Source organism: Nicotiana tabacum, chromosome 14, assembly GCF_000715075.1.
Source record: "Nicotiana tabacum cultivar K326 chromosome 14, ASM71507v2, whole genome shotgun sequence".
NCBI lineage: Eukaryota > Viridiplantae > Streptophyta > Magnoliopsida > Solanales > Solanaceae > Nicotiana > Nicotiana tabacum.
The window spans coordinates 11,448,024-11,468,136 of NC_134093.1; the positions used below are offsets into that span (position 1 = coordinate 11,448,024).

General features: G+C 39.6%; 1 pseudogene; it reads left to right on the forward strand.

Moving 5' to 3' along the window:
- The window catches only part of LOC142168808 (WD-40 repeat-containing protein MSI4-like), a 37,113-nt pseudogene extending 21,320 nt beyond the window's left edge, over positions 1 to 15,793 (forward strand).
- The last annotated feature ends 4,320 nt before the right edge of the window (positions 15,794 to 20,113 follow it).

Below are 20,113 nucleotides of genomic sequence, written 5' to 3' on the forward strand. Positions count from 1 at the left end.
TTAAGTATTCAATATACCTGTTTCTCCAATCCCAGGTTAATCTTGTAGAATTTATCTCGGTGTGACCTTCTTCGATTACTGATCTCGAAAGTTGAACAACATTCCCCGAGCCCAAGTTATCTACCTCGACCGACGATCCCAAATTCGCAAGCGCATCGGCCTCATTATTTTGTTCTCGTGGAACATACCGTAAAGTCCATTGATTGAAATGGTGCAAAGTGACAAGCAGTTTGTCTAAATGCTTTTGCATTCTACCTTCTCGAACTTCGAAGGTTTTGTTTACTTGACTCACCACCAGCAAAGAGTCACAATTGGCTTCAATGACTTTTGCTCCCAAGTTTCTAGCTAGCTCGAGACCTGCAATCATGGCTTCATACTCGGCCTCGTTGTTAGTAAACCTGATAGTTTTAATAGATTGCCTAATAGTGTTACCCGTGGGTGGTTTCAAAACTATGCCTAGTCCGGACCCTTTCACGTTCGAAGCCCCGTCCGTAAAAAGGATCCATACCCCCGATGATGTACCTGATTTCAACAGGAGTTCTTTTTCGACTTCGGGTATGAGGGTTGGCGTGAAATCGGCCACGAAGTCTGCTAAAATTTGAGACTTAATGGTCGTACGGGGTTGATATTCGATATCGTACCCACTGAGTTTGACGGCCCATTTGTCCAGTCGGCCTGGTATTTCGGGTTTTTGCAAAATATTACGAAGTGGATAAGTGGTTAATATGCATATGGGATGACATTGAAAATACGGCCTTAACTTTCTAGAGACGCTTATCAGTGCAAGTGCCAATTTTTCTAGGAGGGGATATCTAGTTTCCGCTTCTCCTAAGGTTCGACTCATATAATAAACATGGAATTACGTACCTTGATCTTCTCGAACTAGGGCACCGCTTACAGCGATTTCCAATACTGCCAAGTACAAGCAAAGTTTTTCGTCTGTTTTTGGAGTGTGAAGTAGTGGTGGGCTTGATAGATATCTTTTTAGTTCCTCTAATGCTTGTTGGCACTCCAGGGTCCAAGCAAAATTGTTTTTCTTTTTAAGTAGAGAGAAATATTTGTGACTTCGATCAGATGATCTCGAGATGAACCGGCCTAAGGCTGCAATCCGACCTGTTAGCCTTTTACGGATTTCAAGTTGTCCACAACGACGATGTCTTTGATGGCCTTGATTTTATTGGGGTTAATCTTGATTCCCCGATTTGATACCATGAAGCCGAGGAACTTGCCCGAACCGACCCTGAAAGCACATTTTTCGGGGTTGAGCTTCATGTTGTATTTCCTTAAAATTTCGAACGCTTCCTGTAAATGGGTCAAATGGTCCTCTGCGCGCAGGGATTTAACTAGCATGTCATCAATATAAACTTCCATTGATTTTTCTATTTGTTCTTCGAACATTTTGTTTACTAGGCGTTGGTAAGTAGCCCCTGCATTTTTTAGCCCAAAGGGCATCACATTATAACAATACGTTCCATATTTGGTGACAAATGAAGTCGTTTACTAGTCCTCCGGGTTCATCTGGATTTGATTATACCCGGAATAGGCGTCGAGAAAAGTGAGGATCTCGTGGCCGGCCGTGGCATCGATCATGCGATCGATGTTGGGCAGCGGAAAGGACTCTTTGGGGCATGCTTTATTCAAATCCTTATAGTCCACACACATTCTAAGTTTGTTCCCTTTTTTAGGCACTACAACTACGCTGGCTAACCATTCAGGATATTTTACCTCCCGAATGGACCCTATCTTGAGAAGCTTGGTTACCTCGTCCTTTAAGAATGCGTGCTTTCCCTCGGACTGGGGTTTTCTCTTTTGCTTCACCGGTCTGAACCTAGGGTCCAAACTTAGCTGATGTGTCGTTATGTCCGAAGGGATCCCTGTTATATCTAAATGGGACCAGGAAAAACAATCGATGTTATTGATAAGAAATTGAACAAGTTTCTTCCTGAGTTCGGGGCTCAACCCCGTTCCCAAATATACCTTTTGCTCGGGCCAGTGCTCGATTAGTGTGACTTGCTCTAGTTCCTCGATTGTTGATTTGGTGGCGTTGGAGTCATCGGGAATCATGAAAGATCGAGGGACCCTTTGATCATCATCTTCTTCGAATTTCTGGTTATCTGGCTGGGTCGAAGCCGATGTCTGTGATTGCTATTTAGTGACCCGTTCTCCTTCTAAGCCTAATCCCTTTATCGGCGAAGGCGAGGACATTGGTTTTGCTTCCTCGACGGTGAACATTTCCTTTGCGGCTGGTTTTTCTCCGTACACCGTTTTGACACCTCTCGATGTCGGGAATTTGAGGGCCTGGTGTAGGATTGAAGGTACAGCTCTCATGTTGTGGATCCATGGCCTTCACGTTGTATCTCATATCGCCTTCAATCACATGAAACTTTGTTTCCTGGATGGTTCCGGCCACGTTTATTGGTAGGATTATCTCGCCTTTGGTGGTTTCACATGCCATATTGAACCCGTTTAGAACCAGAGTTGCGGGTACGATTTGGTCCTGCAGGCCGAGCTGTTCTACAACCTTCAACCTGATGATGTTGGCCGAGCTACCTGGATCGATTAACACACGCTTAATTTTAGTTTTATTTACGAGTAAGGATATTACCAGTGCATCGTTATAAGCTTGGATGACCCCTTCTGCATCTTCATCATCGAAGGATAAAGTCCCCATGGGTGCGTAATCTTGAGTTTGAGATCACTTTTCCCTCACAATCGATGTTTTAGTGTGTTTAAGCAGTGGTCCCTGAGGGGTATCGACGCCGCCGATGATCATGTGAATGATGTGTTGCGGTTCTTCTTGCTCGTTTAGCTTGCCGAAATCCCTGTTTTTAAAATGGTTCTTCGCCCTATCACTCAGAAATTCCTGAAGGTGCCCTTTGTTAAATAAGCGGGCTATTTCCTCTCTTAATTACCTGCAATCTTCCGTTCTGTGGCCATGGGTGCCGTCATATTCGCACATTTGATTGGGATTCCTTTGGGCAGGAAAGTTCATAAGTTCGATTCATGGTATGATTTGTAGTTTCGGCATTGTTTGATGTGATTGGAGACCCCGAGCGAATTCGTGTTAGGTTGTGAAACTTGTTGGTATGTTTAGACGGGGTCTCGGAGGCCTCGGGTGTGTTTCGGATGGGCTACAGGCTAATTTCTTCTATTTTTGGACTGCTGGTTTCTGCCATCTGGTTTCCTTAATCGCGTTTGTGTCACTTCATCCGCGTTCGCGTAGTGCAATTTGTGGAGAATGAATTATTGTTCTTCGCGTTCGCGTGATTCCATTCGCGATCGCGGAGGTCTGCTTTTCCCTCGCGTTCGTACCTGTCTCTTTGCGTTCGCGTAGCTCAGTTCCTGGGCCATAAATTTCCTTATTCATGATCGCATATGGTTGTTCGCGATTGCGTAGCACTAATTCTGGGCAGTAATTATTTCTTCTCCGCGTTTGCGAAGCACTTCTTGGCAGCCTCATATTTCTTCTCCGCGTTCGTGATGCATAATCATTTGGGCAGAATATAAGATCTTCAAATCGAGGGTTAGGCCATTTTTATCATATCTTGACTTGTAGAGCTCAATTTTGAGCGATTCTTTATGGGTTTTTCAAGAAAATCGATTGGGTAAGTGTTCTTCACCTAGAATTTATTATATTCCATGATTTTATCTTTATTTTTATCACTTAATTTGTGTTTTGAGTTTAGGAAAATGGAGGTTTTTGAAGAAAATTTTCATAATGAAAAATCATGATTTGAAGGACGAATTGGTATCGGAAATTGATAATTTTAGTATGGTTGAACTCGTAACGGAATGGGTGTTCGGGTTTGTGAAATTTTTCGGGTTTCGAGGTACGGGCCCGGGTCGACTTTGGGTCAATTTTTTAGATTTTGATAAAGATTGAGGCTTTATGGTCCGGAATAGTTTCTTATGAGTTTTATTTGTGCTTTGAAGTTATTTTGGTTAGATTTGAGTCGTTCGGAGGTCATTTCACCCGAGAAGTTCATTTTAGAGTATTTGTATGTCTTCTTGGAGGTAAGTATCTTGTCTAACCTTGTGTGGGGGAACTACTCCTTACGATTTGAGTCTTCTATGCTAATTGTATCTTGTGAAGTCCGTTTACGCTAGGTGACGAGTACGTGATCGGGTTTATTTGTGGAAAGTTGGTCTTTTAGGGTTCTTAGGTCCTTGTATTCACTGATTATGCAGTTGTTATGTTATGATTATGTCTCTTAATTTCTAGTTTCACCTCTACCTACTTTAATTAGAATTAATTGCTTCATGATCCACTCTTGTTGCTTATTTGATTCATCCGTACCTTAACTGAAATTGTTATCTCTTCTTTGCCATGTTATCCTTTCCTAACTACTTATCTTTATTTTGAGATATAATTTTCTCTTCTGTAATTGTTCACCCTTAATTGAGGCTATGATTATCTTTCTACTACTTATCTTTATTGGATTTGTTGTATCTCTTTCCTAATTGCCCAACCTTAAAAGAAGTTAGATATCCTATAATTTAGTTGACTTGACCTTATTTGGAATTATTCGACTTGTGTTAGCTCCCTCGTTGTCGAACTGTATATTATGGACCGTTGTTACATAGTATTTCCTTTCTTGTTAAGATGTTCTTATTATGACTAACATTCTCTATTGTGGCTACTCCTTGTGAATTAGTTCCTCCGTTTCTTTGAGTTCTGGAATTTCTGAATTGACTTATTTGTCATACCCTTGTATTATTGTCATTGTTGTTGTTGTACTTGTTGTTGTGATGCACGAAGTTTCTGCCATGCGGTTGTTGTTATTGTGATGCACGAGGTTTTGTCGTGCGGTTGTTATTATTGTGATGCACGAGGTTTTTGCCGTGCGAGTGTTATTGGGTTGCACGAGGTTTCTGTCGTGCTATTGCTACTATTGATATTTGCACATGTGGCGTGACAAGGTGGGATATATATATATATATGTGGGTTGTGCATGTGGCGAGACAAGATGTGAACATTAGTGTGCACGTGTGGCGTGACAAGGCGGGAATTTACTTTACTAAGTGCACACGTGGCGAGACAAGGTGGGCTATGTCATGGATTGATTTGTGATAACTTGTGATTCTTGTTGTTGATATTTTTGTAATGGTACACTTACCTGTGTGAGCTTTATCTTGTGGAAAGTTATGGGAAAACATTCTACGTGATGTCCATTTCTTTTCCTATACTTACTAGTTGACATGAACTATGTTAGGACACTTGCACAAGCATACACGTAGTTAAGCACTCTTATTGATTAAGAGGTTTTCTTGATATTGTTGAGTATAGATGCACACCCTTGTTTACTTGCCTTCTATGCGAGAATGGCTCTATTTGGCACGTGAGTCGTCAGTGCGGTTATAAATTGTAATTAGAGCACAGGATGCTAAGTGTTAGGGTTCGGGAATTGGGACCCGTGAGTTATGAATATTCTGAGGTTCGGTACCTCGTGGAGTTTATTGGCTAAAACACTGTGTGAAAGCGGTCGTTTTTTTGAGTTGTTATTTGCCTTTCATTTATTTGCGATCATCAGATTTAGACTATGTTTCTGTACATCTACTGTGTCATTACTATGGTATTCCGCTGATAGTTGTTATTTTCCTTTCTTACTGCAATTACCGTGTTATTTTCCATTTTGCGTAGACTTTTTGTAGATATCATACTCTAGTGTTCCTATACTTATACTTGTTCAGGTTATTTAGTTCAGTAGGTGTCTTGACTGTTCCTTATTACTACTCTACTAAGGTTAGTCTTGATACTTGCTGGGTACCGCCGTGGTGTACTCATACTACACTTCTACACATTTTTGTAAAGATCCAAGTATTTTGAAGTCAGTTGATCATTAGCTAGCTGTGAGGACTGTTGATGTGGAGACTCAAGGTAAACCTGCTGCTGTGTTCGCAGGCTTCTGAGTCACCTTCCTATTTTTTATTCACACTGTTTTACCTATTTTCAAACAATTTTATTTAGAAATTGTAGCAGACTCTGTAGAACTTATGACTTATACTACCGGTTTTGGGAATTGTAAAGTTTATAGAGGTTTCCATTTCAAAACTTGTTAGATATTATTTAATTATTGTTGTTATTCAGTAAATATTAGGCTTACCTAGTCCCTAATACTAGGTGCCATCACGATACCTAACGGAGGGAAAATTGGGTCGTGACAAGGTTGTATCAGAGCTCTAGGTTCATAGGTGCTACGAGTCATAAGCGAGTTTAGTAGAGTCTTGCGGATCGGTACGGAGATGTATGTACTTATCTTCGAGAGGCTACGTATCTATTAGGACAGTTTCACTTCCTTGATTCCTATCGTGCGAGTTCATTGATCTCAAAGTTTGAACTTTTATCATTCTATTCTCTCACAGATGGTGAGGACACGAGCTGTAGTTACTGAGGACGTTACCCATGAAGGAGATGTCGCCAAGGGAAGGGGCAGAGGCCGACAAGGAGCACGTGCCGCAGCTAGGTCACCTATCAGAGCAGCAGTTGAGGAGCCGCCAGTAGTTCCAGTTGGGGGGCAGGTACCGGAGGCACCAACTGTTACCCACGGACTTCAGGAAACCTTAGCACAGTTCCTGAGCATGTTTGGTATAGTGGCTCAGGTGGGGTTGATTCCGATTTCACCGGTTATTTCACAGATCGGGGGAGGAGCTCAGACTCCTGCCGCCCACACTCCAGAGCAACGAGTTCATGTTGGTCAGGTTCCAGGTGTCATGGCGATACAGCCTGTGGTCCCAGTTCAGCCCGTGGTTAGGGTAGTAGCATCTGAGGAAGAATAGCTTATACTTGAGAGGTACAAGAAGTACCACCCTCCTACCTTAAGTGGAATGGTGACAGATGATGCCCAAGGTTTCCTGGAGAAGTGTCACTGCATTCTTCGTACTATGGGTATTGTGGAGACGAGCGGGTTTCTTTTGTTACGTTCCAGCTCAGGGGAGCGACTTATCAGTGGTTGCGGGCGTATGAGTTGGGTAGCCCGACCGAGTCAGCTTCACTTACATGGGTTCAATTTTCAGAGATGTTCCTGAGAGAGTTTGTACCTCAGTCCCTTCGAGATACGCGGAGTTTGAGCAGCTGAGCTAGGGCACGATGTCAATATCAGAGTATGCAGTTAGATTTAATGATTTGGCCATACATGCACCTACTTTGGTCGCTACAGTTAGAGAGCGTGTTTGTAAATTCATTGAGGGGCTCATGCATGGTATTTGGTTCAGCATGGCTCGGGAAATAGAGTCGGATGTTTCGTTTCAGTAGGTGGTAGGGATCGCTCACTGAGTGGAAGGCATGTGGGATCAGGAGAGAGGACAGGCGGGGCCATGAGAGAGAGGATAGGCGAGGTCATGAGAGAGAGGACAGGGAGACTAGGAGGCCTCGTAGACCGGATAGATCTACTGGTCCTTATTTTGGAGGTAGGGTACGGCATGGTAGAAGTTTTGTGGGTCAGCCAGTTCAGTTTGCACTTCAGGCTTCGCACGGTGTTTCAGGTACTCATAGGTCTCAGAGTACCCGTACCGCATAGTTCCCATAGCCACATCAGTAGAGGGGTTCCTTTGAGTGTGAAGATACCAGCCACATAATGAGAGATTGTCCCAGACACCGGACAAATATGTCATAGCGGGGTATTCAGGCGAGTAGAGGGAAGGCCCGGCACGTTGATGTGTTTCATATAGTAGGCTTGAGGCCATTGCGCCAGTTGATGCCATATAGGTATGCTTTTGATTTGTTATAGAGGGGCACCATTTGTATTTTGATTTGGTTCTGCTTATCGTGGTGAGTCCCCTTATTTGTTGTTCCACCTATGGGTTACTTAGTATTCTATATATGTGTTTACCCATGTTGGGAGATTCTATGAGTGGTAGACCGTGTCTATTATTTGTTTTTATTCATTATTGAGAGTTACGAGGCTAGAAGTGAATTCTCGTTGTCCATTATGGTAGGTTTAATGTGATTCCTTAGTAATTTGCTTACGATTTGTGATTTGATACTCTACCGGGGTGTTTAGTAAGTGTTGTGATTTTACTGACATAATTGAGTTAGTGAAAGGTTTCAATTGGTATGATGTGTATTCGACTTGTGATTCAGGGTTGAGGGTGGGACCCTCGCGATTCCATGTGATTTGATATGTTTGAGCCGGGTTGCGTGCCGCGATGGAAGTTATATCAGGATGAGATCCTTGTGATTTGTTCATATACTTTAATTTTTCCTTTTAAATTGATTTGTAAGATGGTACTCATAGAGAGTTGTGCTTGTCGGGCTTGTTTGATATTTCTCTTATGTGTTTCTCTTTACATATTCAGTCATTTTCGTTCTGTGCTTCTTGTGTTTTAGCTTGCGGGGGTGTGTGCCCGGTAGTGTTAGTTGTGACTTGTTGATTCGGATGTATAGTTAAGAGGTCTTCATGTTTCTTGCATCATTGTCAGTGTTGTGGAGGTTTGAAACGGGTTGTTAACGGATATGAGGCTAATTGCCGGTGCTGGTTTTGATTACGGGCAACTATCGTGATCAGAAATGTTATTATAGGCCTATGTTTGGTGTGCCATGTTGGGTGTTCTTACCTTGTGGGTGTAGGCATGAGTTGTTGCAGCTGGTTGAGACTCATACCAGGTATGGATTTAGAATCGGGTCTTTTGGAGATGAACGGAAGGTGAGAATTTTGACTCTAAGGCTTATTAGTGTTGGTCGAAAGGATAAATTATAGATGAGATGGTGTCGTCAGGCTTATGTGGATTGGGGTGACGTGGGGTCACCCGCGGGTGTATGTTGGATATGTGCATTCAGTGATTTAAATACGTCGAGGTGATTCTTGGCACGTTCGAGGACGAACGTTTGTTTAAGCGGGGGAGGATGTAACGACTCGGCTGGTCGTTTTGAGAATTTAAGTCCCGTTCGGCGGCATAAGGTCTTGAGAGGCTTCGTGTTATGTGTATTGACTTGCGTGCGTGGTCGAGTTCATTTACCGGATGATTCGGAGTCAAACCGGAAGAAGGATTCTAGTTTTGAAAGCTTAAGCGGTAAAAGTTGACCGGGAATTTGATTTTTGTGTAAACGACTCTATAATAGTTTTTGGATGATTTCAACAGCTTCGTATGGTGATTTTGGACTTAGGCGTGCATCCGGATTTGGATTTGGAGGTCCGTAGGGTGATTTGAAGCATTTCGGCAAAAGTTGGAAAAGTTGAAGTTTAGAAGGTGGAGAGGTTTGACTAATAGTTGACTTTGGTTATATTGGGGTCGGAATGCGATTCCGAGATTAATCATGTTCGCGTCACTTCTTCCGCGTTCACGTAGTGCAATTTGTGGAGAATGAATTATTGTTCTTCGCATTCGTGTGATTCCATTCGCGATCGCGAAGGTCTGCTTTTCCCTCCTTTGCGTTCGCATATGTTTGTTCCTGGGCCATCAATTTCCTTATTCGCGATCGCATATGTTTGTTCGCGGTCGCGTAGCACTAATTCCAGGCAGTAATTGTTTCTTCTCCGCGTTCGCGAAGCACTTCTTGGCAGCCTCATTTTTCTTCTCCGCGAATGCGATCCTTCCTCCGCGTTCGCGATGCATAATCATCTAGGCATAATATAAGATCTTCAAATCGAGGGTTAGGCCATTTTTATCATATCTTGACTTGTAAAGCTCGGTTTTGAGCGATTCTTTGTGAGTTTTTCAAGCAAATTGATTGGGTAAGTGTTCTTCACCTAGAATTTATTATATTCCATAATTTTATCTTTATTTTTAATATTTAATTTCTGTTTTGAGTTGAGAAAAATTGAGGGTTTTGAAGAAACTTTTCAAAGTGAAAAATCATGATTTGAGGGACGAATTGGTATCGGAAATTGATAATTTTAGTATGGTTGAACTCGTAACGGAATGGGTGTTCGGGTTTGTGAAATTTTTCGGGTTCCGAGGTACGGGTCCGGGTCGACTTTGGGTCGATTTTTTAGATTCTGATAAAGATTGAGGCTTTATGGTCCGGAATAGTTTCTTATGAGTTTTATTTGTGCTTTGAAGTTATTTTGGTTAGATTTGAGCCGTTCGGAGGTCATTTCCCCGAGAAGTTCATTTTAGAGTATATGTATGTCTTCTTGGAGGTAAGTATCTTGCCTAACCTTGTGTGGGGGAACTACTCCTTACGATTTGAGTCTTCTATGCTAATTGTATCTTGTGAAGTCCGTTTACGCAAGGTGACGAGTACGTGATCGGGTTTATTTGTGGAAAGTTGGTCTTTTAGGGTTCTTAGGTCCTTGTATTCACTGATTATGCAGTTGTTATGTTATGATTATGTCTCTTAATTTCTAGTTTCACCTCTACCTGCTTTAATTAGAATTAATTGCTTCATGATCCACTATTGTTGCTTATTTGATTCATTCGTGCCTTAACTGAAATTGTTATCTCTTCTTTGCCATGTTATCCTTTCCTAACTACTTATCTTTATTTTGAGATATAATTTTCTCTTCTGTAATTGTTCACCCTTAATTGAGGCTACGATTATCTTTTTACTGCTTATCTTTATTGGATTTGTTGTATCTCTTTCCTAATTGCCCAACCTTAAAAGAAGTTAGATATCCTATAATTTAGTTGACTTGTCCTTATTTGGAATTATTCGACTTGTGTTAGCTCCCTCGTTGTCGAAATGTATATTGTGGACCGTTGTTACATAGTATTTCCTTTCTTGTTAAGATGTTCTTATTATGACTAGCATTCTCTATTGTGGCTACTCCTTGAGAATTAGTTCCTCCGTTTCTTTGAGTTCTAGAATTTTTGAGTTGACTTATTTGTCGTACCCTTGTATTATTGTCATTGTTGTTGTTGTACTTGTTGTGATGCACGAGGTTTCTGCCATGCGGTTGTTGTTATTGTGATGCACGAGGTTTCTGCCTTGCGGTTTTTGTTATTATGATGCACGAGGTTTCTGTCGTGCGAGTGTTATTGGGTTGCACGAGGTTTCTGCCGTGCTATTATTACTATTGATATTTGCACATGCGGCGTGACAAGGCGGGATATATATATATATATATATATATATATATATATATATATATATATATATATATATATATATATATATATATATATATATATATGTGTGTGTGTGTGTGTGTGTGTGTGTGTGTGTGTGTGTGTGTGTGTATGTATGCACGTGTGGCGAGACAAGGCGGGTATTTACTTTACTAATTGCAGACGTGGCGAGACAAGGTGGGATGTGTCAGGGATTGATTTGTGATAACTTGTGATGGCCTGGGGGTATTCTTGTTGTTGATATTTGTTTAATGGTACACTTACCTGTGTGAGCTTTATCTTGTGGAAAGTTGTGGGAAAACATTCTACGTGTTGTCCATTTCTTTTCCTATACTTACTAGCTGACATGAACTATGTTAGGACACTTGCACAAGCATACACGTAGTTAAGCACTCTTATCAGTTAAGAGGTTTTCTTGATATTATTGAGTATAGATGCACACCATGTTTACTTGCCTTCTACGTGAGAATGGCTCTATTTGGCACGTAAGCCGTCAGGGCGTTATAAATTGTAATGAGAGCACAGGATGCTAAGTGTTAGGGTTTAGGAATTGGGACCCGTGAGTATTGAATATTCTGAGGTTCGGTACCTCGTGGACGTTATTGGCTAAAACCCGGTGTGAAAGCGTTTGTTTTGTTGAGTTGTTATTTGCCTTTCATTTATTTGTGATCACCGGATTTAAACCGTGTTTTCGTATATCTACTGTGTCATTATTATGGTATTCCGCTGATAGTTGTTGTTTTCCTTTCTTACTACAATTACCGTGTTATTTGCCATTTCGCGTAGTCTTTATGTAGATATCATACTCTGTTGTTCCTATACTTATACTTGTTCAGGTTATTTAGTCTAGTAGGTGTCTTGACTGTTCCTGGTCACTACTCCACTGAGGTTAGTCTTGATACTTGCTGGGTACTGTCGTGGTGTACTCGTACTACACTTCTGTATATTTTTGTGCAGATCCAGATATTTCGAAGTCAGTTGATCATTATCTAGTTGTGCAGACTGTTGTTGTGGAGACTCAAGGTAAGCCTAGTGTTGCGTTCGCAGGCTTCGGAGTCACCTTCCTATTTTGTATTCACATTGTTTTACCTATTTCCAAACAGTTGTATTTAGAAATTGTAGCACTCTATAGAGCTTATGACTTGTATTACCGGTTTTGACAATTGTAAATTTTATAGAGGTTTCTATTTCATAAATTGTTAGATGTTATTTAATTATTGTTGTTATTCGGCTAATGTTAAGATTACCTAGCCCCTAAGACTAGGTGCCATCACAGCACACAACAGAGGAAAAATTGGGTCGTGACACGAGAGTTGTCCGTGCAGTTGTGATAGAGATATGGGCACGAGGTGCCGTGAGAATATGAAAGGGGGCTGAGACCCGTATTTTATGATTATGATATAAGATATTTATTTGAAAGGATTTTCTTCCAATGATTTCTATTTGAAAAGCTTGTAGATAAAAAGTGTATATTTTGAAGGACTTGATTAATTGGTTGTGCTTGTGTTCATTATTCGTTTGGGCAATATTTATGGTGTTCTTGTTGCCTTGCTGTTTATATCACTAGTTAATTATTGTTACTATCACTGCTATTTGTTTTTTATTATTTTTGTATGCTATATTGCACAGGTTATTTGACTAGTGAGTATCTTGATTGTACCTCGTCACTACTCCACCGAAGTTAGTCTTGATACTTACCGGGTACCGACTGTTGTGTACTCATACTACACTTCTGTACATTTTTTGTGCAGAGCCAGGTGTTAAAGATATTGTACTCGGGCAGAGTTAGTGTGTTGATCGCAAGGATTCAAGGTAGAGCTGCTTGGCCATCGCAGTCCCTTAGAGTCTTTCCATTTTTATTGTACTGTCACTCTTATTCGAACAGTATTGTACACTCGATCCTTGAGATCATTGCACGTATTCAGTTAGAGCTCGTGACTCAGTATTACCAGTCTTGGGAGGTTGTTGTAATTGTTTCCGCTTTTGGTTTCGACACTTGTATTAAATTACATGTTTCAAAAAAAAAATAGCTCGAAATGTAATTTTAATCGGCTTACCTAGTCTTAGAGACTAAGTGTCATCATGACGCCTGTGGTGGAATTTTGGGTCGTGACATATCCATTGCGACGACTGGAATCGTCGTAATGAAAATCTTATCATAACTGGATCTGATGATATTTCAGAACTATAACACTCTGTAAATTCGGATTAAGTGTGAACGTGTTAAATGAGTAGTAATGTTATATTTTAAACATGTGAAGTTCTATTGGGATGAGTAGGGGTGGAAATAGTTGTTTTAGAATCAAGACGGAGAGTGAGGTGTATAAGATTCGATAAAATCGACTAAGTTTACAAAAGGTATGTCTTCTGGTAGGATTTCGTGAAACTTTGTAAGGAATTTGGGAAGATGCAAAATGCGAAAGTTGTAGAGAATAGAAATAGATTTCTAACGATATATTGTGGAGCCCGAACGGATCTGTATGGAAATGGTTATGTGTGTTTCATTGAACAATGTGCAGTATGCGCGCCCCAATGGTCCCGTGCACGGCCGCGAACTTATGGCATTGTGACTGCTCTGCTGTGCGTTCAGGTGCGCGGGAGTGCACCCAGGGATCATTTTAAAAGCCCCACTTCGTCCCTCACACCCCCAAAACACAAAAACTTGCTCTAGAAAGGGAAGCTCTCAAGAACCTAACCTCCCCCAAGGTCCCTCCACCATTCAAGGTGAGTTTTAATGGTGATTCTAAGTCAATTTCAGTTTTTCAACACCTTATTAACATGGGTAAACCCTTCAAATCATTAGATATTCGATTTGGACATCATTATTGAGAAAATAATCTGTAGAACTCAAATTCAAGAGGATTGAACGTCAAAAAGGTAATATCTTCACCCTCTACTTGATTATAGTATTGGATTAATGATTATAGACTCTAGTTCATGATATATGAGTTGATGGGTTTGACAGAAAAGCATGAACGGTTATATGTTTGGGTTGTTGATTGTTGATTATTGATTAAGGGTGTTGTCTATCTTGTGGGTGATGAAGAATGATGCTAGTTATAACCATTAGAGATTTTAGAATTTATCTAGGAGCAAGAGAATGGGTTGTTGGGTGTAGAAATACCATTAATAAGGGCTATGAATCTTTATACCCACCAAGTGTTTGATAAAATGCCTAAATGACCAAAACATGAGTATTATTGCTAATATGGAACCCTTTGGCTTGTATTACTATAGATTAAAATTGAAAGGGTTGACAAACGTTGTATTAGGCTCAAGAGCAGGAAGTTAAGGTATGTGAGGCTAATTCTCTACGTTTGGGAATATTTATGATTCTCCCTACGTCTCATTCTTTATGATTATTACGAATTCCTCAGAAAGTAATTATGCCTCAGTTCCATGAATGGTTGTAGAACTTCTATTCTCTAGATGGCATTAATAGTTCATAATTCATTCAACATCTTATAGCCTCGGTTATGATAAATCAGTTTATTATGAATACATGTCCCATTCTAGTTCTATTCAACATTCCAGTATCATGTAACTCAATATGATTAAGTATTTCAGTATCATGTATTGCAGTATGATTCTCCTTTCCTGATTTTAAATCCCTGAATGTTGAACACCCGTATTTGGGCATGAGGCCGTAGTTTGTGCTTTATGCATCTTTGGGCCTGAGGCCGCAATTTATGCTTTATGCATTTTTGGGCCTGAGGCCGCAGTTATATATACGTATACTTCGGACCGAGGCCGTAGTTTGTGCATATATATATATTGGGTCTGAGGCCGCAGTTTAATATTCAGATAAACAGGTGGTTCCTCATTCAGAAGAGGGAGTATTCATATCCTTACTTCCTTATCAATTCTCAGCTATCAGTTTCAGTATTTACAGTTCTTTCTTTTAGTTGTATTACATACCAACACAATTTAAATGTACTGGCGTCCCTTTTCGTCCAGGGCCTGCATCACGCGATGCAGGTAACGATTTACAGGTTGATGACTCTGCTTGCTAGGACATCTCGTATCAGCTATTGGTGAGCCCCAGTCTTTCGGGGCATTATCCCTCTTTTTTTCAGCCTTTATAGTATTTCAGTTAATAAGGTATACCGGGACATTGTCCCGATAAACAATTAGCATTTCAGTATTCTTTAGAGGTTTCGTAGACTATAGCCCAGTCAGTCAGATATTAGCAGGATTTTATGTGTTAGCCTTGTCGGCCACTCGTTTATACTTGTAGACTTTTCAGTATTTTCCGCATTTATGATATTTCAGTCACTCTTTAATAGATCCAGCCATCCAGTTGGTCCGCTCGGTCACATGCAGTTAGGCATCGAGTGTCGTGTTACGCCCAGGCCATGGTTCGGGGCGTGACAAGAACGGTCTGATGATAGTTCGTTACACGTGTTTGATCGACGATATTTAACTTCGAATGGGGTTGGATCACCAATCCATAAATTTGAAGATCAAAAAGCTGCAGTTCTATGTGTTCAGTGGAATCCGCAAAATCGATCTGTGTTTGGGAGCAGCTCTTCAAAGGATAGTTGGTTAAGAATGTGGGACTTTAATAGGGTTGGTGAAAGAACAGCAGAGGATTCCATGCTTATTCTTTCAGCATCGTGGACACTGGAACGAAGAAGTTCTGGACTTTCAATGGAATGAAATGGATGAATGGACTGTTGCTAGTGTATCAGCTGATTTGGAGACCAGTGGTGGAGGCGGCATGCTACAGATATGGCACATGAATTTAGTGTGGACTATTGAAGTTTGCCCGTTGCAATGTATGTAGGAGCTATGCTTATGCTATGTTATTTTTTGTCATTATCTTTTTACAGTAATATAAACATTAGAAAATGAATCTAGCCTGATTAACTAATCTAAGAAATAGGAATCTATAAACTTGAACCAAGTCAATGGCAGCACATACCTTAAAGCTTCTTTGGCAGAAAACATTGAGAAGAGGTACCCTATGGATTTAGTTGAGATGCGCGAAAGCTGGCCGGAACATCATGCTGGATTATATATCGCAGCGGAAGCAATCACAGTATCATATTCACGTGTGAATTAAACAATTAGCACATACAAAGATTATTCGAGTTACTTCTTGAATCGTGAACAAAGCAAATCAATATCCGTCTCCAGTTTCAGAGTTGTAAGACCTCAACAAACTTCCACAGTCTTCTACCGCGTTATCCAAATAATATCTGAAAAGAGAGAATTTCGGGTGGGCGAAATTCAAGGAAGAAAAACATGTGTTTTATCGGTGCAAAAAAACGGCCAGATATATCCCATGTATATATAACTACGTTTTTTAGGTTAAAACCCTTTTCCAAAACCTGTTAAGTTTTCTTCTTCCACTAAGAAAAGGTTTCCTTTATTTCCTATTATTCAGGCACAGTAGGGACCACAAAATTTAATTAACAAGGCTTCCTATTATGGAATTAATTTCAAAATTTTGAAATTAATTTCTACCATAATAAATACGAATTATTCCACTAAAATTTCGTAAGTGCATTCCTTAGTTCAATTTCGAAATTCTTCCATAAAACCTTATTTAACTCATCATGTTAAGATTCAGATACTAACCAATCAAATTAAATTACTGATAATTTAATTTATTGATTACTTCTTTTAGACTTTCGCTTAACTTATTTCATGTGTCAGATACAAAATCCACCGGTCGGGTTTACACATGAAAACTTATAAGCTTTCATAAAGGAGTATCATCAATCTCAAAAACCGATATTGACTCACGAAAGAATCTCGCCTTTTAATAAATCAAAACAATAAATGACATACACAACTAATAATAACTATATCAAGATTAAGAGTATAAGAACATTGAATGGACTAGAGAAATTATTTTATTAAGTCAGTATAAAATACTTATCTCTACTTGATCCGTTCAATACATACAAAATGTACTAGCATAAGAAGTTGGAATTAGACCATTCCCATAATCAAAGATAAATTACTTTTAATCTTGTGCTACAACCATTCCGATGGTTTGTCCAATTTCATCGTTAGATTGTGAACATAAACTTTATGACTTATAAGAACCGATGATTTAATCCTCCGTGTATAAGCTAAGCTCTATACACTAAATCATCTACTATATAAGCAACGGACACACAAACCAATACATGATCTATTTAAAATAAAACTTTATTGAATTGAATAAGTAAATAAATAATTGTTCCATAAAGAATATTATAACAATAAGCATGGTTTATAGTATATCCTAACACATCAAGTAATGAGACAGAATTAGACATAGAAGAAAAGGCATAGATTGTGGAATACGATACCAACTTGCATTTGGTGGAAAAATGAGTAGAAGATGTTTAGATGACGCTGCTGATTCTATCATTAAAAGTCCAAATATATACTTTTGTAATTTGCTGATTGAGTAGATTGGATCATGTAAAATGATGTTGAATCACTCTTACAGATGCTAGAAGCCCTAAAGCATTAGAAGTTTAGATTAGAAAAGCCATGCTTTTTTGCTAGTTTTGCTTCTGTAAATAGTGTACAGTTGCTACATTTGGACTGTTGACTGTTGTATTGGCATGTATTGGCAGAAGTAAATATAAAGGCTTGCTCAGTTGGTAAAAGCACCTTCACCCATGATCGTTAGGTCCCGAGTTCGAGTCACGCTGGAGAGAAAGTGTGAAAACACTATAGATCCTCCTAATTAGAGAGGTGTTAAAAAAAAGTAAATATAAAGGCTTGGAATGTTTGTATCTGGAAAAAAAGTTGAGAGTAGGGCCAGAGGTGGATGTAGTCTTATAGCACCAGATTCATGTGAATCCAATAATTTTGACACGATCTGTAATTACTAAGATTACAACATATAGTTGATCTAAACCCATAAATTTTAAAATATACCCACTCTGTTTCAATTTAGATGAAGTAATTTGACTCGACATAGAGTTTAACAAAAAAGAAGAAGACTTTTGAAACTTGTGATCTTAAAAGCTCAAGGGTAAAAGTTTTGTGGGGTCATGACATTTGTGTAGTTATAAAAGCTTCTCATTAAGGGTAAAATAGATAAAATGAAGAGTTTAAAGTTGAATTATTTCCAAATTTAAAAATTGTGTCATTTATTTTGGAACATACTAAAAAGAAAAGTACCACATCTAATTTGAAACGGAGGGAATAGTCAATATTAAAAACCTTAAAAGTTAAATCGGTAGAGTTCAAATTCTGAATTCGCTTTCGAGCCGTGGAATCAGTGATGCTTGCATTAGGTTAGGCTGGCTACATTACATCCTATTGGGGTGCGGCCCTTCCTCAGTTTCCCATACTCTGTTTAAACGCAAGATGCTTTGTGCATCATGCTTTTGAGTAGGGCGGTGGGTGGTGCAATTGGCTTGTGGGTGGTGTACACTATGAACGCTATTTTGAAAATACCGATTTTGAAAATAGTGGATCAAGAAGAAGAGCAAGTGATTTGGGAGATTTTGGGAACCACCTAACGGATTGAGATGTATTTTAAAAAAAATTGCTAATGGTAGGTGTAGTTTGGCCGTATAATATAATGGTAGGAACAAATTTGACCGAATAGTATTACGAATGTTAAATGTAGACAATATTCAAAAGTATAGAGGTACATCCAAAAAAAAAATATTCTCAAACTGCAGCTTACATCAATATCAGCTTGATGCTATTGATTCAGTAGCAATTGAATCACAGAAAATGGAAGAAACATATGAAGCAGCTAATTTTTGGACCCAAGAACTACCAACTCTTCCACAAGAAGTCATCTTTGATATTCTCTTGAGGTTACCTGTCAAATCCCTCTATAAACTCATGTGTGTTTCAAAATCATGGCTTTCTTTACTCTCAAGTCTCAAGTACTGAATTCCACAAAGCCCATGTCAATTTTATCAAGCAGAACCCCAAATCAACTGATTATTGACTTGCTGTGGTAAAATTTTGCCATGTTTACACCATAGCATGTGAAAATTCATCTGTTACTGTGGCTAAACATGGTTGTTGTCCTCCTAAATCTTTGTCTCCCTCGGCTCGAGTATTGGGTTCTTGCAATGGGTTAATTTGTTTACGCAATGACACATTTACACTAATGTTATTGAACCCATGTAATGGAAAGTTTAACATATTTCGTGATTTTATGCTTCATTGTAATAGAAGGGGCGTATCTGGTAAAGTTGCTGTCATGTCGAGCCATCGAAACAACCTCTTGCAGAAATGCAGGGTAAGGCTGCGTACGATAGACCCTTATGGTCCGGCTCTTCCCCGAACCCTGCGTATAGCGGGAACTTAGTGTACCGAGCTGCCCTTATTCATGAAAGTGGTGGTGGTTGTTTTGTTAGATATGGATTTGGTTATGATGCATCTACCGAAAATTATAAGGTTGTGAAGATCTTTAGTTTTACTCAGATTGAGGGCTGATATGAGAACATGATTAAGGTTTATAGCGTAAAAGCTAGTTCTTGGTCAACTACACAAGGTTTTAATAGTGGTTATATAAATGGAAAGTTGGGTATGTTTGCAAACGGGGCTCTTCATTGGGAAGAATGTTATCGTCGTCGTTTGAGTGCAGTTCTTGGGTGATTGTTACTTTGGATTTGGCTGCAGAGAGATTCGGAAAAATAGCATTGCCTAGTTATGAAGATGGATGAACCAAATAGGGCAGACTTGTGGGTGATGAAGGAGTATAGTATCGAGAAAATCCTGGACTAAATTGGTTACCATCTCATCACCCGTTGTTCCAATGTAAGTTTTGGCCAATGTTGCGCGGACTCTCCAAAATGATACCACACCTCTGTTGGATCCTAAAAAAATACACTATTTTTGGAGGATCCGACACGCACCAGGCAACATTTTCGGAGAGTCCGAGCAACATAGGTTTTGGCATGTTCTTTGCTCTCCCGGAACTGTGGTAGGACCATGAATTTTGAAAACATGAACAATTAAGAACAAAAACAAACAAAAAAGCTACTAGCATATGCTTTGTTTTGTTTATTCTTGTGGTGGTCTTGAGGTAGTCGCTAAAGATGTACTTTTCCACTATGTTTAGCAACTGGGCTCTGCAAGACGATGTTATAATGTGTGAAGGAAATCTTTTTCTTTTTATATGTGTTAT